The sequence below is a fragment of the Patagioenas fasciata genome, chromosome 13 (genome assembly GCF_037038585.1).
Source record: "Patagioenas fasciata isolate bPatFas1 chromosome 13, bPatFas1.hap1, whole genome shotgun sequence".
Lineage (NCBI taxonomy): Eukaryota > Metazoa > Chordata > Aves > Columbiformes > Columbidae > Patagioenas > Patagioenas fasciata.
The window spans coordinates 18,218,200-18,237,632 of NC_092532.1; the positions used below are offsets into that span (position 1 = coordinate 18,218,200).

The 19,433-nt window shown below is 36.5% G+C and overlaps 1 long non-coding RNA gene across 2 annotated transcripts in view; it reads right to left on the bottom strand.

The window, feature by feature from the left end:
• Positions 1-17,604: 17,604 nt before the first annotated feature.
• The window catches only part of LOC139829036 (uncharacterized), a 249,759-nt gene continuing 247,930 nt past the window's right edge, over positions 17,605-19,433 (bottom strand). For both annotated transcript variants that reach the window (XR_011741243.1, XR_011741242.1), the window contains one exon: positions 17,605-17,735. This is a non-coding gene — a long non-coding RNA (uncharacterized lncRNA). The remainder of the gene's footprint in view (positions 17,736-19,433) is intronic.

Below are 19,433 nucleotides of genomic sequence, written 5' to 3' on the forward strand. Positions count from 1 at the left end.
TTTACTTGAATTATGGGTATTAGCCATCAGGTAAATTAGGCTCCGAGTCTCTCTTAATTTTATTATTTTCTTATACTTGCTTAGAATAGTGATAATCTTGTTAATTGTAGCCTCACAATCCAAGCAAGTTAAAACAAAAAAAAAAAGTTTCCTTTCATAACAATAATATTCTAACTAAAAATTATAATTGGTAACAAAGTTAGCAAACCAAGAAAGACATCAGATATTTTATAAGGTCATCATCAAGAATAAAAGAGTGTCAGTGAACGATTTTTATAAAGTATAACAATCTTGTTTTGTAATTGGTTAGCTGTAGTTTCTTTTTATTGCATGTAAAATGAAGAGATCCCTTCATCCACAGCGAAAAACAGAAAATCATTCAGTTTGGGTTTTGTGGTTGCTAGTAGCAACAAATACTGGAATATTGCCATCTGGCCTCTTGTTTTAAATGAGATTTGAATAATCAATTTAATAATGGATAGAGTGCATACTTAAAGAAATAATCACTTATCATATCTTAAGAAAACTCCAGAATAAAAAATCCATTGTATGAATTAATGCAGAGCACATAGAAATCTAAAGAGATGAAGCAATTTTCATTTTTCTTACTGTTACTTTAAGTGTACAAGGTTTTAGGTGATAACATCAAAAATTTCATAATTGGGAAGAATACTAAGAGTGATTGGTTTGTTACAGGCACTCAAATCCAGTAACATTCTAGTAGAGATTAAGCCACATAGAAACATGACATTTTGAACACACTTCTAAGTCCTACAGCATCCACAATAAAAGGAGAGTAAATACAGAGGAGAAAGAAGCTGAAATAGGTAAAATACTCATGTTCCTATTGCAGCTTTGCACAGGACAAAATGAGATTCAGAACACAGGAATTCCAAAGTTACAAATGTTTTCTTTGTTTAGAAGATGTATAGTTGTCAGAGTGTGTTCCCACACACTGTGGTAAGACCAGTCCTAGGACATAAGCATTAATTCTGTCCTAGAAATGCTGGAATTTTACAAAGACACTTGATTCTGCATTTGCATAGAAAATTTTTATCAGAGGAGAAATAAATAGAAATCAGATGCTCAACCATGGCAAATTAAGAATCCATACCCTCTGTGGAATAAACAAGGTATGAGATAAACCTTAATCACACTTTACCAACGTTGATTTTGACTAGAACTTGATGTGTTTTCAACTAACCTTGCATGAAGGAAGTTCATTCCTCTGATGAGAATGATGCTTTTGAAGAGACTCACCCTTGAATTGTGCATTTCATGTAACAAATGCAATTCATGCATAGTAGCACTTTGATGGCAGTTTTGAGATCAGCTCTATCTACAACACCTCTTCAGGAAAGAAGATGCTTCAAGCCAGGCTTGTGCTTAGACTACCAACTTTCTTTCCCAAGTTACAGAGAGTTGCAAAAATGCCCAGGTATGATATGCAGTATGAGATTTGGTCAATTTTCCGTAGTCTGTGGCTTATAAGTAAAGCAGACTTTACCTCATTCAACAGGTGCCAACAGTACCAGAATTCCCACTTTATATGATTTATTCTTATTGGCAATCTGCCAGCTGGCACAGAGACAGCAACAAGAACTGTCAATCAAGTGACTTGATCTGAGACAGACTATGGATTCCCAGCAGGATCGCACATGCAGGCAGGGCTCCAGTGACTGGCAGGTGTCATTTATAATTTCCATTACTTGTGGGCTTAATTATGACTTTTCCCCGCAAATGGTGAGTACATTTTGATAATGAATGCTGCCAACACTATAACAAATGTATCTACATAATTTGAGCCACTGAACAGCGATACATGTTTTTAAATAAAATGAAAACAGAAGAGTGCCCATTGGTTAGAAGGTAATATAGGCTCTATACATGAGCTTTATAGCTTGGTCAGGTAGGCCTGCAAGTTGTAGTTTCACACGGAGAGAAATACAAGAGGAAGCATGTAGAAGAGGATTGTTTAAGCCTTTATTTCAAACCTTATTGCTGTTTGCAGCAGTTTCTTGTGACCATTTATCTCTGGCATTTATAAAATACTAATCACCATGGAAATGCCTAGTATACACCTGAACCAAAAAAGACAGAAAGTCACTGGCTCCTTTATCAAGCCTTTTATCTCAGAGGTAATATTTGTAGGTGGCTTTTCCATGCAATATTCTATTTTAAAAATATGCTTTCCTTGAGAACTAAACAGATATTTAAAACCTCTGAATATGGAAAAGGACAGACTGTTAATTAACTTCCTCCAAAATGCTTTTATATCATGAGAGTAAAGGAAGAGCTAATAAAGGTCTTTCAGTGATCAAAAGGAGAAGGAATTTTCAACCAGGAAGCATACAAAAGAAATCACTGTGCCGAGGAACATGAGAAAAAAGTCCTTTGCTCACTCAGACAAGTTTGCAATGTATAAATCAATAAGTTCCTAGGGAAAACCAACACTAACTCTCAAACTTAACACACCTAATTTACTGCTGAATGTAATGAAGTTTTCCAACTTAGGGAGGTGGGATGTCATGACAATTTTCAGAGAAGTCCACTACAGGAATAAAAAAAACAAAATCAAAGTGAAAAAAAATCAACCAAAAATCTAGGCAGCCAACAAAAGAGCATGTTATTTCTAGGATATAATCTCCAGCTTGTATCTGGGCTGAGGAAATAAATGAAAGCTCACCAAGTGGGCCGCTGCAGAGCCAGGAATCTAGAACCACCTGACTCCAAGGTTTATCATCCCTCAACCATCTGAGTCTTGTTTTCAAGGCCCATAGCTCTGTTATACTGATTGGTTTGCATCCCAAGAGAAGCCACATCACAGAATCACAACATGTCAGGGATTGGAAGGGACCTCAAAAGATCCAGTCCAATCCCCTCGCTGGAGCAGGAAGGCATTCTCTCTAAAAGAGCAGATAGCCTTTGTCCTCAACAGATACGACAGACATCAATCAGAATTGATTAATTAATTAATTAATTAAACCTAAAGTCTTTAAAACGCAAGAATGAGCTTTCTCTGCGTGACTCCAGCATTTATGCTCTTTGTGAGTCAGGCTGACAACCAACAATGAACAAGGCAGTGATGGGTTTCACCAGGCAGAGCAGCGAGGATGTCTGCTCAGGAACATGAGCTCTGTGAGCTTCCAGTACTCGTCACATATGTTAGACATCAAGCCTAGAGAGGCTTATTAGGAAGTTTACTTGTACCACCACTTGAGCAAGTGGAAGCATTGGCAGGCCTTCAAAAATGCCACTTTTAATCTTTCATTTAACAAAATAATTGAAATACAATGAATGAAACACTACCCACATGTTAAGAAATTTGTTTCTCTTTCGTACTACTAAAGTCTGTATCTTTTGCTTGTTAACATTTAAGAAGGTACTCAAAAATAATTTCTATAAGGCTATATTCTTATGAAGTCCTTTCATACAGAAAGCACCCAGAAGAAAATCCATTTGTTTTTTTGTTGTTGTTGTTTTCTTCCTTCATTTTAGGAAGACAAGGAGCATAACATTACATCAGAGAGTGAAGAAGTCCTTACTCTCTGACAATCATAAAGTCAGCAAGCCAGATGTTGCTTTCACCTGCCCCTACTGCAATCCATTTCTAGCTCACTTAATAAAACCACGACTGGAATTGTGGCTCAGAAAGTGCTAGGAAAATACAAAAATACAAAGCAGATGTGAAAGACAAGTTATATGTACATGGAAATACTAGTAAAGAAGTTGATTTCATAAGTCTTCTTGTGAGCTACATGCTTATCATGCTCTTTCAAGCCATGCACCATTCCGAATAACTTCTTGTCCCCAAAATGCATACACACATGGTTCACCATAAACATGTTCTTACAAAACGTTCTTAAGTTCTTTCTCTAAAGTTAGAAGACCAGATAGTTCTCACCTGACAGAACTTATAAAATTTTCAGAGAAGTAATGGAATATGAAATAAAATATAAGTATCTCTGAAATCGTCGTGCACGTGAAGGTATTTAGATGGTAAACTACAGTAACGGTCAAGAGTCAACCACAACAAGTAAACTTTATAATATTACTTGCAGCATTCCTCCCCAAAGTGAGGACCTGTGAGTTAACCCAGCATAGCTGACCACTAACCGGTGATGACTCCTCGCACAGCACATAGTGTGGAGAAGGAGATTCAGACAAGTCTACTTGCTTAATGCAGAGATGCTCAACGCAGCAAATACAAAATCATGCAGAAAAGTGCTAGCGATTGCTAAATTTTGTCCAATTAGGTATGCTCTGAAATTGTCCACTAGCTCCAGTTTAGTTATCACATTTTTGAATTAATAAGTTTATGAAACCTTCAAAACATCAAAGCTGGTCCACATGATACTGTCATGTATGTTATGGCTGTGCATATTCTGTGAAAGAAAAATGCAAAGCCTTTTTCAAAACCAGCTGCAAATATAGACAATATTTTTAGGTTGAGTGTTTTGTGTGTTGTGGGTTTTTGGGTTTTTTTTGTTGTTGTTGTTTTAATTTGTTTTTGTTTGCATTTTTTTGACACCTATGTCACTTTCTTAACTCGAATGACAAACTTTCCTAAAAATTTTCCCTTCAATCTAGTAATTTGCTCAGCAAGTTTCACGGTACGTATTTAAATGGACTAAGGACATCATTACAAAGTAAAGGACTTTGTGTTGAGTGACTCAGATTTTTAAAAAGGAATCTGGAAAACATCCCATGTAATGCATCTGCTCATGTATCATAAAATTCTGAGGCTAAGGTTTCCTAAGTAGGAGGGAAACACAATTATGTACTTGGCATCAATATGAACTATACCACATTCGTTTTCCTCTGTGAAAAACCAGAGGGAGATGTGACCCTTCTGATTCTCTCACATGATTCTACAAAACTACAAAATATATGACTTGTTCTAATATGACAAGATATGTGAAACTCTGCGTGAGCTGTTGCTGATGCAGAGAGCATGCTGCTTGTGTCTGAAAAGTGGGACATAAGTACACAGAATAAAGATTCATAGAAACAGACCTGAATACACTGTGAACAAGTGGGAGTGGAGATAATGTGAATAAGGGAAGGGAAACTGCTAGCCAAATAGAAGGTGGAGAGTTTCAAAAAAACAGGTGAGGAAGGTTCATAAAGTTTCATCTTTGGACTAATCACTGATTGGTCTGTGAAAGTCTGAGATGTTTCCAGATGTTTTCATTATGATTTGCTGCAATTGTCCTGTGGGCTTGACACACCTTGATAGCGTATGTTTTGACTCTGCAGGAAAACAGTGATGGACCTACATGGACTTCTCCTGGCAAGTACACTCCACGACTTCTTCCTAGAGTACAACGAGCTAGAAGGAAAACAAGGACCAAAATGTCAGAAATAATTTCTACTCCTTTGTGTAGACAGACAATATATTGGGGCATCAATGCCTTTTTTAATCATGACATTTTCTCCTGCATTTCATAATGCAGGGAAAAAAAAACCAATCACCATTATTAACATACCATGGCCTCTTTTTCAGATGCAAATTGGATCAAGATTCTCTACACATCCTTCCGTGCGACACTTTTTGACAAAGAGAACAGCCCGATGGGTTTCTTCACAGTTTACTGTCTATGGATGTCTTCCTGTGTAACCTCATCTGGATGTTCCTGCTCCCGCAAGGGGATTGCACTGGATGAGCTTTTGAGGTCCCTTCTGATCCCTGACACTCTGTGATTCTGTGAAATGGTATGTTTGCAATGTTGTGTGGATGGGCAGCAAATTACATTGTTCGGACAACTGCACTGTGATCAGCTAGAGCCCTGTGCAGAAGCAAGAGAAGCAGCGTACCTGCCCTTGGAGTGACTGAGCGTTCAGCCCCAGGAGCAGTGGGTAGGACAGTGGGGACAGCAGGGACACAGTTTGCAGCAAAAACCAGACTGGAAATTTCCAGAGTAAAGAAGGGGTCTGTCAGCAGCATGGAGCAGATCCAAGCCTTGGAGCTGAGACAAAAACAAATTTTCTAGGAATCAGAGAGGACACTGTGAAGTTTGTTCTAATCCAGAAGCCACTAAGCCAGCGGACTGAAAAGCAAAATAGCAGAATAGGACTATCTCTTTCCCAGTCTCTGGCAGGCAGGAGTAATTTATTTTAATCCCAATTTGTGAGTTTTTTCCCCTCATTCAGCAATTCTGTTGCACCTTGTTACATTATTACGACATATTTTGATTAAGCTAGCTTTAAAAATGGGAAACATTTTGTCTAGCTGATTTTAAAGGAGTGGGAAAGGGCAGGTCCACCTCCAGCAGTCCTATATCCCAGCTCATATGGTTCCTCTGATAAAAATAAATAAAGAAATATAACAGCTAGATCCATGTTTCAGCTATACCAGTAGCGCTGCACATCAGATTTCCACCATGCATCTTTAGAATAATGGATGCAATATACACCATTAAACAGAATTAGTTTAAGCCTGTCATGAACTGCAGTCCACATAACAGGTTTTGAAATTTCCACAACCAAAAGCATTGCTTCAGGGGTGACTTAGGTAAGTTGGGCACCTTAGAAGAAAAGCATATATGGAGAAGTGCAGAGGCAGAACAATGCACACCCAGACAATACCCTGCCCTTGCCAGTGTCACTGGTCTAGTAGTCTTCTGTTTATGTATTTTGCATAGAAAAAGCAACATATATTTGTGAACCACTAAGAAACCACTAACCAAAAAGCCACTTTTCGATTTGTTTACTTGTTAAATGGGTCAGTCAGTAAACATGATGCAGGATGATGAAAGAAAAATCTACTGTACTGCAGGTACGTGTTTTTTCAGAGTATTAAAATAAGCAGAACTCTCTGACAAACTAATAGTTTCTTCCTACACGAATCACTATCCAAAATGATGGGCCATGATTTCCAAGAAACTGTAAACATTAGAACTTAATTTTTAGAAGTAGCAGAAGCCTAAGGCACATGAAAGATGGCTGAATTAGAGTATTAAGGATCAGCAAGTCTATTAATAAAAAGTAGAATTAGGAAAAGCTTTAATGTTTCATGCATGCGTGCATATATGCTTAAAGAGACAGTACAACAAAAATCACTGATCAATACACTAATACAATAGATGCCACAATGAGGAAGTGAGAAATACACTGCAGCTAGAATTAGTACTTATTTGTATCATAAATGCAATATGCAGAATACTTTTATAAGAAAAGTATTATGACACAGTAATTTGGCCATGAGAGGGTAATTGACTTAAGATATTCTGATAAAGATCGATTGCTAAGGTTTGGAGTTATGACACCAACAAAGTTACAATGACATTAGCACAAAGAGAGAGACACACATCCATTATAAAGATACAATCAAATATTCAAAAAAGCCTGGCACGCTCATTACTTATTCATGCTAATACAAGTATATTAAGAAATCTAAACAGTGTTAGCGTTCAATCACTCACAAACCAAATGAGGTTTTGCATTTATCAGCCACCAGTCATCAAGAACGTAACATTAGCTGTACAAAGGTGGTAATATGACATAACTGGAGATATTTATACCAGTCTACACAGACTGAGAGATACAGTAGGATTTATTAAACTGAGTAATGCTTTCACATTCAGCACAGCAATAAAAGAAATAGCTGTGCAGAATTCATTTCCCCAGACAATAAGATTTACCTTCATCATCACTTAAAGAGGTTGTATATGCTTTCAAGGGTCTAAAACAAACTTCTCACCCTTAATAAACAATTTGCAGTTTAAGTTTGCAAATAGAGAATTGGGTGGTAAAATTTTTAAAATATACCCCAAAAGACAAGCAAGTTGTCAGGGTGTCTGTCTTACTGGGGTTTTAGCACTTTTTCTCTTAGGCTGGTTAAAGAACCACCAAGGTTAATTTAGACTCAAATGGATTTTTATAAGTTTAATAAAACTCCCTCCATATTACATTTTAATCTCAAATGGTTTCAACAGTCAAAACCAAGACTTTCAGTCAGGCTGGGATACACAGCAGTTTATTTCTTAGGTAAGGCAGACTTCTCTTAAATCATTTTCTTGGATGTGCATCAGTTATCTAGCTCTAAATTTTTGTAGTGTTATTTGGTATGCCTCGATCTTCCTTGTTTATCAGATGGCCCTGACACCTTCAACTTTTCCAGAGTTATTTGTACCAAATGGTACAAATATGTACCAAATGCTTTTCTCACCTATAGTAAAACTGTAAACACCTTGGGGTTGGGTGAGGAGCAGAAATCAAACTGGTCACCAAAACAACAAAAAGAAATTCTAGAATTGAACTAAAATACTAAAGGTTGCTATAATTATTTGTTGCATGACATACCTCCGAGTGCAAGGACACAGTACATCTGCAGAAGATGTTTACACTTGCTTTACAGCAGCACTTCACTAAGGTATTGCTTCGGTTTGATCCTGATGACATGTCATTTATAAACTGTGACTGATAAATCTAATGCCTCTGAAATCAGATAAAACTTTGATAAATGACTTCTTAGTGAGCAGGCTGCAATAGCTACTTCTGTCCACATTCAGCCACCCTGCTGCAATCAGCACCATGTTGTTTAATCAACAGTTCAGACAACAATACATTTGAAAGATACCACACCATTAAGAGACGTGAAGATATTCTTTTCCTGAAGAATGCGTTCAGACAGAAAACTACAAAAACTAAACTCTTTCTGTAACAGTTTTCATAGCATGAGTACTTGCTAGGAAAAGTCACACAATTTTAAAGATGACTTACTCCAAGGGCTTTTCCCAGATTTTGTGCTGATAAGACTTGAGAAAGAGTCTATAGCGGTATCAAACACACATGGTAACACAATCATTTTCTCCTTCACAGATAAGTTAAAGTATTACTGATGCTTTAACAAAAAGAAAACATTATGCAAGGGTCGTTTGAATAGCAAAATTATGAAAGGAGTTCTAGAACTAAAGGAGTGGGGGAAAAATACAATTTTACAGTTAACACAAAATGAAATTGTGCCAAGGCTGCTAATGCCATGCCACTTCTTTTCCACAGTCAGGGGAATTCTCCATAAAAACACAAAATGAATTTATTGTCATGTCATGAGGTGCAGAAGATCTAGTAGAGACTGATTTGTTTATATCCAGAACACATCAGCCTGCTGCTTGGAATAAGCAAACAATTCATAGGTGCTAAATGCTTCCTTTTTACACCTTCCCTCCTGAATTTTGTGAGCAGGACATATGCAGCTGAGTGCCGAAGTGTAGTATTTTTTGTCTGATCTTCACCCAGTAGGACCAAGTTTCCAGATTAGCAAATTATTTTTGAAACAGACGGTAGCATTGTGTTTGTTGCTTTCTTAAACCGGTTAGCAGCCACATGAGGTAAATTATTTCACTGTAAGTGGAAATATTATTCATATATTAGGTTTTTAAAGTTAAGCCTGAGCCTGAACAGAGGAGCAGAACAGAGTTACAAGGCTTCCAGAGTTGATGAAGTCAGAACACAAATCAGCAATTAGGAAGGGTAAGCAATCACCTATCAAAAATGTTGTTCTCGTCTCTTCAACTAGGAAGCCGATATACACTGAACCAATTTTTGGAAGGGAATAGTGTATCTACCCCCCCTGAAGGAGAAGGCTACTAAGCTGAATAACAGCAGTATCAGGTAGTAGCAACCCCCACTGATTTGCACAAATCCAATAGAAAATTATTTGACATTTGTGCTCCATTAGTTTTTGACGGAAGAATTTGGACTACTGCATATCAAGACCAACCTTTGGTTAATCAGCAGCTATGGAAATCAGAATTTGGCAACTGAGCCAGCCATGGCCAAGTTGCTCCTAAAACTCAGTCTCACTTTCATTTTACACTTGTTAAAGAAGGAATAGGGAAGAGTAGAGAAGAAGCAATAAAATCAAGTAGATAGCAACATCTAATACCAACATTTTTTTTCCCTGAGAGACAATAGAGTGAAATATGAGATTTCTTCTATCCTTGAGATTTTTTTTTCTCTCCTACAGACTTCTTGATGTAAGATTTCAGCCTCAACTACACAGATCTGCTTTAGGACAGTCCTTTGCAAGGCAAGGATCTTGCATGGGAAAAGAATGAGCCAACAGTGCTGGGAGCATAAAGAGAAGAGGCATGAGCAACTCTTCCTCCTTGTTCAAGAAATACAGACCTAAATCATACTGGTAAAGGAAAAGCAGTCATGGACAGGATAAACTCTCCTTCAGCTTTGACTTTGTTATGTTCTCTCTTGTAACCTGATGATTTTGCTTGAAATGTTTTGAATTCTCCAGACATATTCAGAATAGGGAGGGAAGATGGGAATGGGGCACACTGAAGTACCACGTATCCATCTGCTTTGTAGCAGAGCTTCATAAACCTCTCTGGTTTGGATTCATAAGAGACGGGTTGATATTGATAGCCGTGAGTGGGCACAGCTTTGCTCTGAATTTTGAAAAACTCTATAAATCTTGGGAAAACCATGATCTCCACCCAAACAATCTTATCTTTCTTATCATCCTATCTACTGTCTTGTGTAATCTGTATACTTTCCTTTTAAATTTCCCATTCTCCTACTCATCTCTTCCATTATTCTTAGCTGACACATTTCTTTCTTTCTGAAATCTGCTTATGAAAGGATACTTCTCCTTCAAACAGTTGCTCTTATGACCTCCTTAGTAGTTTTCATTTCAACACAAAATAAACTTCTGTTTTGACTGTTGCATTCCAAATGAATATTCCTTACCAGAGTGCGTAGGCTTAATGCAACACAGATCAGGAGAACAAAGACACTAAAATTCATGTGTCAAGAACTAAGCAAGGAAAATATTATTAAAAGGGAATAAAAGGATTAGAAGGGAATTCAACATTTCTCATTTTTTTCTTTGTTTTCATACTCTCTGTACCTGACATACTGCAGAAATTTTGGGGCAAACAACCCAGATTTAATATAGATCAACTGAACATGAAATCACAGTGCATGATTGCAAAAGACCCATTCTTTACAAAAACTGGCTTTTCCTGGAGAGAAAAGCTAAGATAAAACCGGCATAAATTTAACATGATACTTTCTGTCAGCTGTTTCTTTGATTTAATGATACAAATGGGTAGGTAACCCCTAGTTAAAAGACATAGGACACAATCTTAGGTGAACGTCAGTTATGGTCCATCTACTAAAAAGATGCTCAACATGGTGCTAGTGATGCACAAGCTATTTAAAGAAAATCCAAGAAACAGGGATTTTATTGTTCTCACAGAATAGGTAGTTATTTCCATATATGCATAGAAACACGGTACCGAAGATAATCCACTAATTTTTCACCAACAACTGGAAACTTCAGCAGGATTGAGATCTGATCAAAGAAAGATTTCATTCAGCTCTCCAAGATGCATTTTAAATATTCATTGCAGCTAAGAAAACAGGGACGGCTACAATATCACACATTAATAAAAGTGGCATACAAGAGAATACAATTCTAGAAACATGTTAGTATTTCTAATATTGTTAATGAAATCCTGAGACAGACTAGTGAAGTTTAAGATACAGAAGATAATTTATCCAAGTTCAAGAGAATAAACAGTAAAAAATCTAGAATTTGGGGAAGCATTTTTTCTGCCTAAAGGAATCAGTTCTTGGTTAAGCAATTGACTTTTGTAGTAAATAACATTAAAATAAATAACTTTAATTTCATCAATATTATAACATTAAAATACAAAAACCACTAACTGCCATTGACAAATGTTTTCCATTATATTTAAAGAGAATAAGGGATGAGTTCTGTGGGAACTTGGCATTTATCATTCAAGTGAGAAGAGATCTGAATCTCGAATAACACAGCTAAGAGCAAGTTAAGTGATCTTTTTTCTCTCACAGATGGAATAATGCTACATCTTCCTGCAGCCCATCATGTATTCTGTTTCAGTTCTGTAATGACACACAGTGGTTTCAGGAGAAATGTGGAAAGCAGAAAACCTGCTGTCCTCCTGAAATCTTCCTAGCAGACATACAATAAACCTGTATAGTACAGCATCAGCGACTCCCAACTTATTCACATATCTTATGTGAAATAGAGAAGATATTTCCATCTTCTGCACACAGACATACACATTCTCTCAAACTCTTATCATGACGTGCTGGCCATTTCAAGTTTAGATTTCAGTATTTTAATAAAACAGAATGCCTTAAGTGCACTCATATTTCATTAATAATTTCTGATTGAAACTAAACTACATTTGTCAAAATAACCAAATTAACTATCTTTGCTTATTAACATGATAAACATTTTACTAGAAGACTGCTAATTCTTAAGGTATAAAATTCTTCTCTAGCCTCTAGATAATCCACCTAACTGCACATAGCTGGTACTTTTGAAGACCATTTAACTTGGAGCTTAACATAAAAAACACAGTGCATCTATAGTTTCAACTTCCGAGGACACTGTTACACCTACTTACTAACAAGTCATGCACTTCAGTTATACAATATTGCAAACAAAATATGTGCCTCCTTCTACTGCTTGGATTTGAGTCTCAGATCTGAACATATCCAGGAGGGTGACCACGAAGAAGCTTTCTGAAACTCATTAATCAACGAAGTTGGCACAATTATTTGGTACGCTAGTTAAGGTAACGTGTAAAAAAGTGACTTATTTAACAGGAAAAATCAGATTAGAATCAAAACCAAGCCATTTTAATTATAGAAAATACAAGGTATAAACTCTTAACAGGTTTATTTAAAAAGAGTTTAATAGCTAAGTGATCTATGTGTTATCTGAACATGCATTCTCATTAAAAGCAAAGTAAATATCTATGAATACAGATATACTCTATGCCATTCTCTTTATTACTTAATTTCACAGGTATCTCAGCATGATCTGAATAAATTATGCTGACAACACAACAATATAAATGATAAATCAACAACACAATTTTGGTGATATATAGCATGAAATGTAAATAATAACCACCACTGCTAATTGGCTCGCTACCTGGCAACAAATCAGTAAGTAAGCTGTTTCACTGGTAATGCTTCAGCTGTGTACCACCCTAATCATTAAGCATTTCTAGCTATTCTAAGCTGTTTTTACTGTTTTGTATAAGAAACTGTAGTGTACCATAAAAAATAATGCTTGAAAGAAAGTCTTACTGGAAAAAAAACAAAAAAAACAGTGCTCATTGACAGCATCTGGATATTATGAACCAACTCCCGCTACACTGTTTGGCAGAAGCATTAGTCAATTCATTGCTTAAAATACCAAATCGGGACGTGCTTTACTTGAAAAGCTAAAATAGAACTTTGAGAGACTGAACTTATTTACCAGCCCCAGGAATTACCCGTGCCTAGAAGAGTCTGTAGTCTTTGCTTTAGGACTTTATTGATTGTTTAAACACAAAAATGAAAATAAAAGGGTAAATCCTGAGTTCTGTCATAGGCTGGAGATTCCCCGGCCTCTGGTGGGGGAATGAGAATCCTCCTTTCAGCCCAGAGAATTCCACAGAGGTCCCTATCTCAGGAGGTGTCCCCTTCCCCAGAGCAGCCCCCGACACTGCTCTGCCCGGCTGTGCTCAGCCTTGCTTACACTTTCCTAACCCAGACTCAGCTACAGAGGACACTCAGTTACACAGGGGACATTGACGGAAGGAAGGAGAAATCATACAACCCACAGCAGTATGTCATCTAGTTCAATGTCCTGTCGCCTCAACGAAAACTTGTCATAGGACAAATATTAGCTCATATTTTCCTATTTTATTTCACTGCATGTGTGAATATGGCCTTACAGACATGGATGCCCAGTTTCGTTTTGTTTTCTAATCCTGCCACACTTTTCACTCCAAAGAATTTCTTCATCTGTAAGTCCCATTCTGAAAAACATTGAAGTTCCTCCTTATCATTTCTCAATTTGTTGGTACACCTTTTTGCTTGCACTACAGGACAAAGCCAAGAAAGAAATCAGGTTTACCTTGTGTAAATGACCCATTTTCTATAAAATCTTACTCATGTTCTCATGCACTTAAACTAACCTCTCCTATTTTCATTCTTCCTTTATATGTAAACTTCTCCATGCTTCTGGATACTTTTAATGACTATTCCTGTACCCTTTCTGCTTATGATGTATATATGTTCAGGCAGAAAGGTATGAATTCAATAGCATATTCAAAACAAGAGGATACCACTGATACGTATCATAATATTTGCAGTATTGTTTTTCTAACCCGTTCTTTATTCATCCAACCATTTTGTTTGCTGTTTAGACCACTGCTGTGAGCTGAGCAGCCTTTTTTATTGAGCTGTCTGCACTAATGATGATCATGGGGAAACCTCATCCCCAATGAAAGAAATAGCAAAATTATTCAGATCCTACTGAATTCTCTGGGAGTTTTTTCTATCAAAAAGTTAGAGCTAATTTACAGTTTGATCAATGGTCATGAATACTGAAAATAATTCTATAAAATTTACATTGCAGGAAATTTGTCAAAACTGAGTATATTTGAATTTCCACTCCCTAGTTGCCTAAATCAGTTAGATCTCCAGAATTCCTTGGAGGTTTGTATAGACTTGACTAAGCAAAAACTGCTATCATCTGTATTTTTGTTACTTTTACTTTCTGTTCCTTACACACCTTTACTTTACCCTTTACATTGCAAATAAATCCAATAAATGTACTGAATAGATCATCATTAATCCTGAGTCTCTGGGAGCTCCCTGTTAACTTTTACCTAGGATCAATACTGGCCAGTTCTCCGTTTGTTATTTTTCCGAGGATCCAAATGCATTTCATTAAGCTGTTTTTTTCTGTAGCTGCCCACTCCTTGGTAAATGTAAATATTTCTAGTAGCCTGAGAGGTATCACTTATGATGATTTCCTTGTTCCTACTGTATGTGCCCACTTATAAGAATTTTTAAGCTTATTATTGTTGCTAGTGTTTTAATCCAGATCATATATTTTCTGCTGAACTTAAATTCACAAACTGATGAAGAATTTCTGTCCAGAAATAGGACAGAGAAGAAAAGCAAAATTGACAGCTAGAAAACTAAAGGTTACAGTCCTCACTGCATATCTATAATTTATAATTCCGGTTTATGGCACAGCCACACACAGTTTGTTTAAGTTAATTTGAAAATACTATGCATTTGCAAAAGTCTCTACCATCTGCTGCTTATCTAACCATCAATTTCAGAATTAAGCAATATAGAGAAAGGAGCTGAATATCTGTTCCAAAGTCTTGCTAATATTACAAAACTTGGTAATATGATCCATAGCATGTCTTGACGGAGTGCAGCGCAGGACTGCATTGACGCAGCCCCATTAGTGCACACCTTATGCAGAGCACGCAGTTTTCAGGACATGAAGGGGTTTGCTTGGATCCGCACTGTATCACATCAAAGGTACTGGCTTGCTCGCAAGTAATCTGAGATTTCTAACATACGCTGCAGTACACTACGCAAGAAATATGCACATTAGTGCGTGCCTAAGTAAACAGGTGAACTAGTTGAGTTATTCAGAATGCATCTTGCTTAGTCCTATCATCCTATGGGGACCTTCTGTTTCTTAAGTCTTCAATTTGCTAACTGGTCAGCAATTAATAAGTAATTAACATGGTTCAGGCATCTTTAAAGTTAAATAAGCACTTAAGTGTTTTATTAAATAGGAGCTTAAGACAACACATATTACTTGTTTCCTCTAGGTTACGCTTTTGGTTTCAAATTGCTGGGGTGGCGCTGGTAGCCAAACTCAAACTCTGGCCAGCCACAAATTCAGGATAAAACACGTCTCTGGTGTTTAAAGTATCCTTTGCTGTGACAGTTAGACAGCATGATCGCTGCCAACGATAAGCTTCCATCTCAAGGGACAGGAATAATACAGATATGAAAGCGATGAAATTATTTTCTAGAAAATAAAAACAAAATTAAACAATACTGACACCCTACCCAAACCTAAGCAATAAAAATAAATTTAAGAAAAATAATTAAATAAAAAAAACAACACACAGAGAAGAATAGAATTGTTTTGCCATTAAACTAATACACTGGGATATCAATGGCTATGGTATCATAATTTCTCTATAAAATGCACAATATATTTATGGTGTTATTTCTTTAAATCCGTTTTCCAGGGGAGAATTTAATACATATCTGGGGACACAGGAATGCTGCCTCACTATAAATGGGTGAAAGCAGGAACGGTTGTCACATTATCCTTTGCTAACATAGTGTCAAAGTTCTCATAGATCCCTGCGCTCCCTCTGGTACATCCGTGCTTGCAGACATGCAAATATCCACGAATCCACACAATCTCTACCAGTATATATATTCTATGCTTTCAATAACAGGTTTAATTTTGTTTAAAATTTTTAATTGAAGTCAAAACATTTTGCATTTGGCACATGCTGGCAGCAAATAAAATGATCCTGATGAATGGCATAAAACTATTAATTATGTTTTGTTCACTCCATTGTTAGTGTATTGCTTGTGTGGTTAAAAATTACCTCTATGATCTTATTTAAAACAATACATGTGTCATTTCAGACATTCCTAAAAACGATGCTTAGTAATAATAAATAGGTGTACTTGTCAAGAGAAATTTGCTAACAAAGTGAATTCAAGCATCTTAAATAGATAAAAGAAAGTAACTATAAATTAACACAGGATAATATTTTGTTTCATTTTTTTTGAAGATTTCCCTTTCTGTTTTTATTCATTGATGAATTTTAGATCTGCAGATAAAGACAATAAATGTTTCATGATTATATGGGCATTCCAGGGTCTCTAGGCAACCTTAAATATTTAAATGTCTGGAAAAAGTGTCAGACTATATCATAGTGTCTGTATTATAAACACTGATCATATTGATAAGAATAACTTGAACAATTTGAAACTAAAACTGTTGAAGTTATTCTTAAACAGGACACACAGCGAGGAACACATCAACATTCTCATCCCCACATGCAATGATGCAACAGGAGCAAATAGAACTTTGGAAGTCAAATTTGTAGCATGCTTGCATTTGCCATTCACTTCTGTACACAAATAAGTGTGCAAATAACTTAAGTAGGGTCTACATTCAGCCACAACGTCATGCAAATGTTAACTTACATGGCTTCAAATACACACAATTTGCCTTCACAATCTCAGAAAGTGGTTTTGAAAATCTGGCCTTTTGAATTTACCTCTGCAGTGATGTCAGTGAGGTCTTTCATGAGTGCATGCATGTTCCTGAGGACAGTGTATTGTATTAATACCATGATCTAAACAGGGACAATGTAGTTGTCAAAAAATATACATGCTTTGTCAGGAATAATTATTTCTAACATCTTTTCCCAAGACAGGTAAAATAACCTGCACAAAATCACAAAAGACGTGATCTCCATTTTATGGGTTTTTTTTTTACATTTTTCCATCAGATGAAGAAATTTATGTAGATTTCATTTTAATCAAATACTTTATTTTCCTTCCCCTGAAATGCCATTTCTTACTTAGAAACAAACTCACATTCAAACACACAACCACTTTGCATTCTCAAAGTCATTTAGGAGAAACCAGGAGAGACCAAAAACTCAAGCCGAGTCCCCAAGGAAGCAACCCTCAAGGTACAGAGGGTGAGAAGAGCCTAAAACTCGAACAGGGCTGTGAAGTGCTCACCAGCACAGAGGAGATCCTCAACAATTTCCAAATCAGTTTTCCAGTCCGTAGGTAGTGAATGACCCAGATGTACCGAAGTCACCCTAATGGCCATAAGGAAGCTCATCAGAACAGCAGCAGTGTCCTTCCCAGCAATCCTATCAAAACAGAAGAGCTGTGTTTGAACATCTGTGCTCTAACAAGAAAGATTTGCCAGCACCACCACTGTAGCAAGGATAAGCAAAGCTCATCGAGGCAATATCTGGGTTGACAGTGTATCTACGTGAATATGTAAAATTTGCTTGGACATTGTCAGGAAAGCTGTTGTAGAACTGAGCAGGGAGGGTGTTTTGGAACTACATTACGGGCATTCTAAAATTCTTAACAATATCTCTTTCAACTAGTTCTAATTTTAGCCCAAATTTGCCAATTGATGGGTTGCTACACTCTTTCAATATATCCAAACATCTACCTGCCAAGAGCACAACACCAGTGTATTTCATGGACAACAAAAAGGAAACGTGTGTTTTTGCCAGGAAGGCAATCAATTAACTCTTCTGAGATTTTTAAACTGGCTTGGAGGTCATTGCCTGAATTTCAGACGTGATGTGGCAAGTGGGCAAAAACATTGGCAAAAGGGAGCAGACAAATGTTCGCAGCGAGAGACAGCCTGGCAATACTAGTAAGACCTTCTCCAGGCCATAGTGCACACAGAAACTATTACAGGACAGTGCCCTTTACATGAATAATACATAAAGGCCTTCAGAAATTGCAATAAAAGCTTTGGGTTTTTTTCTCCCCCGCCCCCCCCTTTTTTTTTTTTAAACAGTACAACTTCTTTCATTGTCTTTTTGTAAACCCTTAATAGTGTGTTATCATACTGTTTGGATGGGAAGACAGCACTGTGGCAAAACTTGCTATTGATCACAGTTTAAATTGTCTGAGGAATTCTCTCTAAGTCTTACGAAAGAAGTTAAGTATCTTTCATGCATAATATCCTTTTATTTTCCCACTTCATTTATTTTGCTAACTGAAATGTGTGTATACATCTAACCACATAATGTTTTAGTACCTTTGAACTATTTCTAACAGGTTTTTTGATCCGTATATGGACATAGGAATGTTAGGAATGTAATATATATGTATATAAACAGAACAAATCATCTTACATCAGCTAATAAGTTAAATATTTTGTATGCCCTAGAAACTCAGATTTGGAAAGAGAACCAGTATTTTAAGAATTAATCTACCCAATGATTCCTTGAAGTATACACGTGTCATTTTACATATCCAAACTGACAAAGTACACATCAGCAAATGTGAACTGAAAGCTTGGAAAAAGTGATAGCTTACCTACCACCCACCCACAAAGAAAAAACAAGCTTAAATTTAATAATGAGAGATTTTTACTGTGGTTTCTGTTTACCATTCTTGATCTTAACAAAATTATCTCAGCCTTTAAAGATGCAAGAAGATATGAAGTCGTATTTGCAGCTATATTTGTATTCAAGCACATATCTGAAGAAATAGGTTAAAAATTAACTGCCTGCTTCATTCTGGTTTGAAAACACAACTGCATTATCACTTCTGGATATTGTGATGAGTTTGATCTAGACTAACTACTACAAGGGCACTGTGCACATCAATAAAGAAATGTGATAATCCTCTAGCAAAAATTAATTTATTAATGAAATGAATAATTAAATCTGCTGAAAACCACATTTGCAGGAAGTTAAGCAAAGGTGTTTTGAATAAGAATGGGGCTTTTTCTTATAAGTACAATAGACTTGCTAAAGTAAATAACCCTGTGAGTTACTTACCTCATAATGTATTTAGTTATAATGTTAAATGGATAA